At 35.5% G+C, this 10,628-nt stretch overlaps 1 long non-coding RNA gene across 1 annotated transcript; it reads left to right on the forward strand.

Moving 5' to 3' along the window:
* The first annotated feature begins 4,081 nt into the window (after positions 1-4,081).
* LOC124632870 lies at positions 4,082-8,471 on the forward strand. Its single transcript, XR_006984683.1, has 4 exons — positions 4,082-4,096; positions 4,165-4,216; positions 4,549-4,960; positions 8,287-8,471. It is a non-coding gene; the product is annotated as an uncharacterized LOC124632870 (long non-coding RNA).
* The last annotated feature ends 2,157 nt before the right edge of the window (positions 8,472-10,628 follow it).

A 10,628-nucleotide genomic window follows, 5' to 3' on the forward strand; every position in this document is an offset into this window, starting at 1 on the left:
CGAACTGCGAGCTCGCGCCGCGGAGGCTGACGCGCGAGCTCCACGCCGCCACTCTCCACCCCAGCACACAGCTCCCGACGCACTCCTGGAGTCGGTGCCTCTCAGAACACCCACATCACTTCTAAATGTAGCCTCACATACAATACCAAGTCTACATATAATTATATGATCGGAAGAAAAAGCTCTACAACAAATTATTCCTCGCTATTTCATAGTAAAAGCATTAAGTACTAATAAAGTTTAGTTGCTATGTGTTTATGCCATATTACGCCCAACACTGCAACAAATATTGTGGCACACACACATACAACAGTTATTGATTTTTAATAACGCTTGCAATTTCCATGAAACGATATAGGCAGCACCTATATCGAATTCAGAGATGAACTGCGTCACGTCTGACCTTTCTCCAAGCAACATATTATATTATAGGAATTTACTTTTTACTCACAAATATTGCTCAATTGTCAAACTTACCTAATACCTGCAATTAAGTAGATACATACAAATATCTAAGTTCATTAGCATAAGTAGTTTAGAGGTTTTTAAGAATCTAGTTTTCATGCGCACGAAAGAAAAAGTTACCTTTGAATAAATTAATCGAATTTAAGTAACCATAACCAGGCCCGCCGCTAGCTGTTTGTTCGCCCGCGTGCAAAACTGATTATGCCGCCCTACGACTACATACGTTTTGTCAAAAAATATATAAGGGGGGGGGGGTCCAGGGGGTCCGGACCCCCCGCCCATTCATATCCATCTTACTTGTCCAACAGAAAAAAATATGTACATGCACCGCTCTGATTGCAGAAAACCCACCTACTTTTGGATAAATAACTATTGCAATACATAACATACATTACACATAACTTTTTATTTACTTGAAATGTTCAGAGTAACCTAAGCCCTAAGCAGTCCTGGGTTAGCCCATAAGCAGACTAAGCAATTGCTTAGGGCATCAATGCAGTGCAATCATTACCCAAGTGGCCCCTATGTATTGAAAGATTGTGATTAACTTAAACTAACGCACTTAAATATCTATAACAATGTTTAAAGTCAGTAAAATACGTTATTTGGTGGGTTTCCCGTTGAAAAATTATAAGACACATTCCATATGTAAGGAAGCGCGAGCGGAGCGAGCGCAAAATTTTTATTTTTAAAGTACACAAAACAAATAAAAATCACTGTAAATTAACAAAGCAAAGTCAAAAAGTAAGACGCACAGAAGTGAAGTGCAAAAGCCGCGAGCGAAGCGAGCGCGATTTTTTCCTTAGAGTTTTCATGAAGTAAACATATCATAAAAAGCCATAACGGACGTGCGCGAAAAATGTTTATTCGGAATTGAATGCCTCAACAATTAAACAAAGATAAAATGCGATATCTGACATGGAGCCGCGAGCGCAGCGAGCGCGAATTTTTTTGGGGATGCAAAGGGTGAAACAGTCAAAATTGATAGGAGACGACCAAAGCTAGGGCGGCTTTTTCCGAAATTTTATTGGTTTAATTTTGCCGCCCCCTAAATAGCATTTGCCCCACGCTAGGCCACTGGTTGATCTTAAATCGTTTTTAAGAATCTTTAATTTTGAAAATGTCCTTTCAACAGATGTACCTAACTGAAACCGGCAGTGTAAGTAATATTCTTAGCGCTATTGCTGAGTTCGGAAATATTGAAATCAAATCATTAGTAAAAAGATATTGTATTTTTTAAATATTACGTGATAACTCGCTAGATTTGCCGCCCCCTAGGACGTGCCGCCCGCGTGCTGTGCACGCGCTGCACGCCCGCTTACGGCGGGCCTGACCATAACTACAAGTTGTAACCATTGCACTAACTCTATGTAAGTACTTAAATATATTTTGTATCCAACTCTGAAATTCGTTTCAATTATTTCGAGTTAGTATTCTTTAAGAGTAGGTATATTCGCTCGTAGCTAATCTAGCTTAGGTTTGCTTTATTAAAATGTTGATATAAATATTGCTTCGATACGCCTCTTGATTCGCCTCGCGTGCGACAGAGGGCGCGCATAGTCACTAGGTGCATTATTTGCTTGCATCTTATTGGAAAACTTTAGAAAATTCATCTCAGTGAACTTTATGAAAGATGGTGGAAACCGTGAGGTGTAAAGAAAATAAAAAATACACGTCTGAATTTCTACAAATTAAAAATCTTCGATTTTCTCTATTTATTATTTAAGTATTGATGATGTTGATTGGTTGAAGGAAGTTGAAAAGTTGAGTTCCTATATTTATACATATTAGCCTTTGGAAATGGTCTTTGAGTTTTTATTAATTAACAAATTAATGTTTTCGGAAGATAATTTAATATAATGACGAGACAAAACAAATTTCAATGGCAAGGACATCAAATGTTATGGTTGCCTAGACTATACCACGTTAAACAATACAAAACATTTAAAAAAGTAACAACCGAAATTACCTAATGTGCTAACTTGATAACGATAACCAGATAGGTAATGTTTTCAATACATAATCACAAATATAATTAAGTATATTGAACAACATTAATACTAATTGATAAAGTAGATAAAGCAACAAAATACTCGTTAGTGGCAACTCTAAAATTATCCTCAGGCCTTAAAGCCAAATAAGTACGTAATTTGGACTAAGTTCGTTTCTCTTTTGTTTCCAGATAGTTGTCAACCTGTTGAACTGTTGGTGTAGTCAGCCTAGCAACAAGTGTCGGGCAGGGGTTGCCAACCCACAAGACTCGCCATACCGTCGGCCGCCACGCGATGCGAACCACCACGTTTTACGACCCCTGGCAATACTACTCAATCGACTTATACTTTCCGCACAATACCCCACTGTGCTTGACAACGGTTATCTTCGACTATCATGTCGTAACGAGCCAATTGCAGCTGCATTTACAATTAAATACAAATAATAAAAATCTACCTACCTACTTTCCGATACCTCGAGTAGGTAACAAATATCTTAAGGTACTTTTTGTACATAAAAGAAAATAGGGTCGAATGGAGAACCTCCTCATTTTTTTGAAGTCGGTTCAAAATTAGGAACAGTGCACTTAGACTGTAACTTAGAAAATAACCAGTTTTGGAATCCGTCTAAAAAAGAAAGTGTAGACCACGCAGTTGTCTAGCTAGACCATAGTTTGGGCTAAGATATACAATTTCAAAATGTACCTACCTAGATAGATACGATAAAAGGAAACCTAGGTTATAGACCCCATTGAAATTATTATTATTTAGGTACTTATATCAATTATACTCTCACTAGTGCATAAATGTAGATACCATATTAAATGACAAAGGTTTTAAAGATCCGTTGCTTCACTGGTGACCAGTTACCTACATGCACTAAGTGCACTGTGTGATTTGAAATGAAAACCTTATCTATTATAATATTCATGTATCAGTAGATTAAATGTAAAAGCCAATGCTTATCCGCGAATAGAAATAAGCGATCAAGTGCCAGTTGGGCGCGCTTATCATGGCTGTAAAGGCACAGATTACTAAACTGTAAAGGTTCCGTACTATTTTATGCTCTTTCTCCATTATTTTCATTTAAAAAGTCATCAATGAATGTTTGAAAGTAATATAACGCCTAAATAAATACCTAGACCATCAGGACAGCTTTGACAAATCTAAAATTCTTATAATAAAATGCTTTCACGTACTTACTCAAAACTTGGAAGGAAGAGTAAAATCATCACATTGTTCTTTTCTTATAAAAAAATTGTCATCATGTTTAGAATTTTTCCTGTTATTTTAATGAAAAATCTAGTTTTATCCTGGCTAGACATAGACATAACAATAATAATTGTTGCAGGTCCAAGTGATTTTCTGTGTCGACCATGGAGATTATTGAAGATATATCCACGCGTGCTTGTTAAAAAGTTTAATGAAGGAAAGCTGATAGGTTCGATTAGGTTTCCTTTCGTGGTGTGGAACTCTGGAAATATACAATACACACTTACTTGGTTATAAATAATATAATTCTAATGGCAACGGCAATTACCTACCTTGGTTATAAGTGTTAGGATGAGATGACCTATATTTTTATCAACGTCTTTGTTAGTGTATCGTCACTTAACATTTATTGGTTGTTTGATATTAAGGTAAATACAATACATATCAGAATGCTACTTATAAAGTGGAAACAATTGACATTTTTTTTCTTGCCTAGGATGCAAGGTTTGCTGTTCCACGCTTCGCTAGATTTATGGTGCCACGAATAGGTATGAGGTTTTGGTATTGACGAATGTTTTTGAATACCTATTGATTGTTTTTTTAATTATTCAAGAATAAGTTTTCAGTAGTATAGTGTTCTCTATCTTCTGAAGCTTCACTTTCACTTGTAATACAAGTCTCCCTAATGTTTTATCTATGTCTGCCGTGGTTTTTTGGAAGACAGACTTGAGACTGTACAAACCTTATCGTTCACGCATATTAGCAGTTATTTCCTTTACTCATAAAAACAGGAAAATTAAAACAAAATACCGAGGCACCTCGCGAATACGTCTATAATGAATATAAATATATTCGTATTTCAGTTTAGCTAATCTTTCAGATTACTGGCTTTATCAGCAGCGGACACACGCAAGCATACATAATCATCCAGTGAGCAATACGCACTTGAGCATTTTAGTATATAATATACGCCAATACTGATAAAATCAGAACAATCGCCATTGATTATACGGTCCAAACATTTCGATTTACATCTCTGCTTTATAACATTTATATTGGCTGGTCCTACGAGATTATGCTGATAATATAGAAGAGTGTGAACAGAACACCAAGCTCAGTGCTTTATTCACTTCATTCACGGCAGCGTGCGGACGCAGGATTGTAACGTCGATAAAGACAAAGTGCATTGTTCCTAAATGGCTTTCCTAATTGTAGCTGGAGTGTTGCTCGTAATAAATACAGTGTTTTTGGTTGGATCTTTAATCTATACGCTGAAGACTACTACGGGAAAGGTGAGTCCTAATTTAGACTGATTTAAAAATAATTATTATCTCAACTTCAGACCTTTTTCAGAATGTTGTGTAAGGATAGAATAGATTTTTTTTGGTAATTTTATAAACTCTTTAAACTTATTTTAAAAAATTAAATAGGGATCTGCATTCACACTGGAAGTAGCTGACAAACAGATTCGTTTTTGCTAAGAATATTTGTAATTTATTTGCAATACTTTCTAGCGTCGGAAACAATGGAGTAGATGAACTTATTCTTTAGCCTTCCGAAATTTTCATTATATATCCAGATTATAGATATGAGATCTAGATATTTTCATTAGATAGACGAGAAAAGCTCTCCCATGGCAAGCTGCATATAATAAAGATGAAGTACTTTTCGGTAATCTTACAAATAGCTACAAACGTACGAAAACTCACATGACCAGACCAGACCAAACAAAAAACAAATTCCATAATTCCCTTTATCTGAGTCTATACATATTGGTCATCATTATTCTGTACAATCCAAGACACCGGGCCATGACTAACATTGCACAAATTACTGCGTTATTCCGTGATAAAAGACGTAAATTAATGCAGTAACAAAAGCGTATCTTATTGTAATTTTTAAAATACGTAGGTTTGTCAGTCTGCCCGTCACCATGGATGCTGTAAAGGATCCGAAACGTCGGGATTAAATAATATTAATAAAATCATCATCATTAATTAATATCAATAAGAGCGATAAATCCGGAGTAGTAGTTTTAGTTAATTACGTAGGTTTGGCGAATTTAAAATAATAATTAAGCCTAGATGTTCATTTTCTTTTGAATTGATAGAGATCTTCATCAATAGACATAGCTGATTAACAAGCTTTCAATAAAATATTCTTTCAACTCGCAATCAATTTAGGTAAAGGTTGCTAATACTTATCAAAATCAGTAGGTACAAAAGTCCAGTTGATTACAAATATTTACCAACTAAATACTTTCTTTTTTGTGAATCTCCCTGCATGTGTTTCTGAATCATCAACTGAAGGAAACGAAAACTGTAGGAAAATATCGATGTATTCGTTTAAACTTGGCGGTACTCCGTAAAGTAGTAGTAGTAGTAGCTTTGTAAATGTTACCATTTTTAATTTATTTCAACTTTATCTAATCATTGGAATAAACGAATCGGGAAGAATTCAAAACTCTGAGCTGATTTTGATGAAACGTGTCTCACAACTAACGATTGACAAAGCAGCTGTCATCAAATGAAAACAGAATATCAGTGTATCGTGTGAACTGAGAACGAGTGAGGTGACTTGTTTATTGATTGTTAGCCATTCACGATTTATGAAACCCATTAAAAGTTAATAAAAAGTTTATTATTAACCCTAGATCGAAAGAAGCTGCGCCTACCTTCGGCCCACGTCTATCTAATACATTATTCTTTTCATACTCGAAAGATGCCTTTTAGATGTCTAAATTGTAGGAAATCTTCTGATCACTAGCCACCGTATACTTAGTTGTGAAAATTTCCATGAAGTATCATTTTTTACTTTTATTTGCCAGTCACCATTCCTAATATGTGAATACCAGCTGTGAAAATTACCATGATATATGGCCCTATAAAGCTCTATTCTCAATTGCCGTAACAAAGTAAAATGTAAACATAAAGCGTAATCTAATAGTTGATCTCTATGTGAAATAGCTTAATATACTTACGTACCTACTTATCAATGACTAGCTGTTTTCCCGCTGTTTCGCCCGCGTCCCGTGGGTACTACTGCCCGTAGCGGGATAAAATATAGCCTATGTTACTTGCAGATAATGCAGCTTACAAATGGTGAAAGAATTCAGTAGTTTTTGAGTAAATTAATCTATTAAAAAAAGAAAAACAAAGTTTCCCTCTTTATAACATGAGTAGGTATAGATTGCCCGGAAGAAGTAATATATTCGATTACTTATAACGATTATTTTGGTAGCATTAGTACTATTTATAAAATCTCATTGGTATGCTCATTTGAAGCGATAAAATTATAAAGATTTTCCTGTCCAGACTTGCCTATCTAGATTGATTGCATTTTTATCACTGATAAATAGTGGCAATGACGTTAACTGGACGTCAGTAAAATAATTTAAGTTATCTCCCGAGCCTCTTCCCAACTATGTTGGGGTTGGCTTCCAGTCTCACCGGATGCTGCTGAAACACAGTCATTGACATCCAAGTTATATTTAGGAATTACAGATAAAGATTACGTTATTAACATATGAAAAAAATGGTACCTAAATAGTCACATGGACGCCTACCTTTTATATTTCAACGACGTTTATAAGTAGAGACGCGTAATATATGTATTATGTATATAGATAAAGAAAAGGCGTTCAATGACAAGAAACAAAATATACCTATACATTGGTAGGTAAATAAGCAGCTAATAATCTTGTACTTCTGGTACTTCGAACTGCAGCTTTGAGGTCATAGACATTATTTTTGTAAGGCTAAATAATGTCTGTGTAAGTAGCTTCCACTGGTTAACGTCGTTTTAAACAAGCGATATGAGTTTGTTCGCCTGTTCAAATGTTATAGCACGGTTTCCGTAATTGTCATGCTATTATATGTAAAGTTCAGGAGACGAACTGTAATTTTAATAATTAAAAGATTAAGAAGAAAGAAATCTCAATTTAAATTGTGCTAATCAACATATGTTAACCAGTAATATTACCATATTTAATTAAATTTAAGGTACGAAACATTTTGTATAGCAAACACATAAATCTTCGTTATAAAAAGTATTTAATACAAATAGCAACATATTACAGTGATAAAATATAAAAGCAACAAAGTTGCAGGCGCTAATAACTAAAGGTTTTATTTATTTAATAGCCCACCGCGTGGGAACTGCTCTGCGCACCCGGATAGGTAGCCTTTAGCCTTCCTCAACAAATTGCCTATCTAACACTGAACGACTTTTTTAAATCAGTCTAATAGTTCCTGAGATTAAACAAACAAACTCTCCCTCTTTTTACCTTGAGAAAAAACATAGAGACAAATAAAAGGGTCCAAGCTAATTTTAAGAAGAGTTTTAAAATGTAGATATACACACACAATGCATCAATTTGTCGAAAGACCTTTTTAAGAAAGCACATTACGTGGGCCTGTCCATCCAATTAGTTGACAAGCCCTTCTTTATTATGCACACCAATCAAAATTGTAAAAAGTAAACCAAAAATTTTAATTCAGTTTAGGTGACACACTGGGCGGTGTTATCGCCAAAAGCGATCTCTTACAGACAACCTTGATACTGCATACTTACACGTAGGTAGACAAACTCTTTCAATGAATTATCGTTCACATTACAGGTTGATCCCGTGGCACCCTCTCGGATGGACCCGCGCTTGAGTCTTCAACCTCAAGAGCTATTGTACCAAGCCATTGTGCGCATAAGTGCAAACCCCGTGCCTGACATCGACAAGCTAGACAGCCAGACAAAGCAAGCTTCGTAAAAGACCACCAAACTGTGTACCTGAACTTTATAAATATGTAAGAATTTTATTTTAGATTATATTTTCGAAAGATCTAGTTTAGTGTTTCTGTGGGAACTCCTTCATGCACCCGACAAAACCGTGCATTTACAGTATATTGCAATGATGTGGCTCTCCTGGATTATAAGTACATAGGACTTTCTACGATTTCGTAGCAACCGCGTAGCGCTCCCGTCTACGAGCGTGCTACGAGCTACCCCTTGCTACGATCGTAACTATACTCTTGAATATTACCATAGGGACATATATTCACATATATGTACGTACATATGCACATAATGTATGTATAGACATGTATTTTATGCTATAAGTTATTCACGATATTCTGGCTGGCTCTGGCTGTGTCGTATTTTTTTTTAATTCATTACTAGGTAATCTAAGGAAATACGAATTTGTGGTATTTAGAAATAATCACTTTTCTGCCGTTCCAAATTGTTTGCATGACCTTAGAGAACATTTTGTTGGCGGACGTTGATTGTTGTTTGAGACTGGCCTGCGTCACTTCAGAACGATAAGGCTACTACGTCAGCGTCGTGACGTACATAGGTCGTCCGCTTTCTGTGCATTTTCATGTAGAATTTATTACAGAAGATACTGTTCTTAATGGAGATAGTTATATGTAGAGTACGGTATTTTAATAACCTACTTATAGGCATGTATATGCATTTTTATGGCTTACCTAGATAGCCCTAGGTTAGAAACCAACCTGCCGGGGCTACGGGATTGTTCGAAAGAGTTACCGCGTCCCTGGTAGACAAAGGGCTTTAGATGGAACATGATTGGTTTTAGTCAATAGGAGTCTGACACTGCACCCGTAGCAGGAAGGGTCATTATATAAAAAGGTAAGAAACAAAAATGGAAATGCATTATGTACCCACGCTATTATGATTACTTTGGCGGTTTCTGGATAAAGACTACGCAGTATAAAATCAAGGTCAGATATGGTGGAGAACGTGTGGAATAAACACGACAAAGTGATAAAAACGTGATTTTCATTGATTGAAATCTCCATAAACATAAGTACATTCCTTTGATAAGCAGCGCTATCTTATCAAGAATAAGTAGAAAACAAAAAGTCTTTGTAAATAAGTAAGCACGTTATAGATTCAAGTGTGCAAAGGATTATAATATAAGACAAGTGGTATTTTGTAATATGTCTATTATACTTATTTATTGAAATACAACGCTGCTACTGCATTTTATGCATTTTTGCTGTTGTTGATAACTTTTTGCAAACAATAGAACTACCTACTGGGTACCTGCTCGTAATTTAATTTTCTTACAGATGTCATTAGTATGACTAACACAAAAATTATATTTTTATTTATTTACAAAAAATGCGATATGAATAGCCATGTCGTCCATTAACTCACAAATTAAGAACCACTGCGCGTCTAATCCTACAGTCTGCAAATACATAACTAATCGATCAACTGGTGTCGCATATAAATTAAATATTCAAGCTCGTTTTGTTAGGTATCTGTGTTCAAAGAAAGGCATTCGAAGGTCTATTCCTGATTATGGTGACAGAATTGACACTTTGGGTTGTTAAATGGGTTTCATGTTTAATGTCATGCACTCCTGTAATTTGTACAATTGCTTGTGCATTTAATTGTTTGATTATTGAGGTTGTGTATAACATTGGCTGATTGCATTGTTGGTGTGCTTATTTTTAATAAATAAATGAGATCTGTGGCTCTTTATATCATTTGGTGAATACTAACAGAAATATTTCCGTAAATTATTATCATGAAAAACTTGACTTCTAATAACATTTTTCTAAGAACCCACGTTCCTTCATTTCCGCCTTTATTGTAGGCGTTTGTTTCCGCAAACCTTCACGAAGCGACAACCCGAAGGAATGTTAATGTCCGCTAAGAGGATGTTCAGTTACTCACGTGTCATTGAATGTTAAATACAATTTAACTGGAACAGAGTAGTTTGTCTAACCCACACTTAATTTTGGAAACCTTGAACGTGAATGAAAACGACTTGGTAAACAAGTAGCAAAACTTCATCTTAAGATTATATTACCTACCTAAACAAATGACTGCTTGTCACGCAAAGCAAACTGAGTTGGTCGTTGCTCGGCTGTCGATTTGTACAGCTGTTGGAATGAACCTGTTGATGTAGAACCTACTACCGACCAATGAGAAGTA

This window comes from Helicoverpa zea, chromosome 9 (assembly GCF_022581195.2).
Source record: "Helicoverpa zea isolate HzStark_Cry1AcR chromosome 9, ilHelZeax1.1, whole genome shotgun sequence".
NCBI classification, from domain to species: Eukaryota; Metazoa; Arthropoda; class Insecta; order Lepidoptera; family Noctuidae; genus Helicoverpa; species Helicoverpa zea.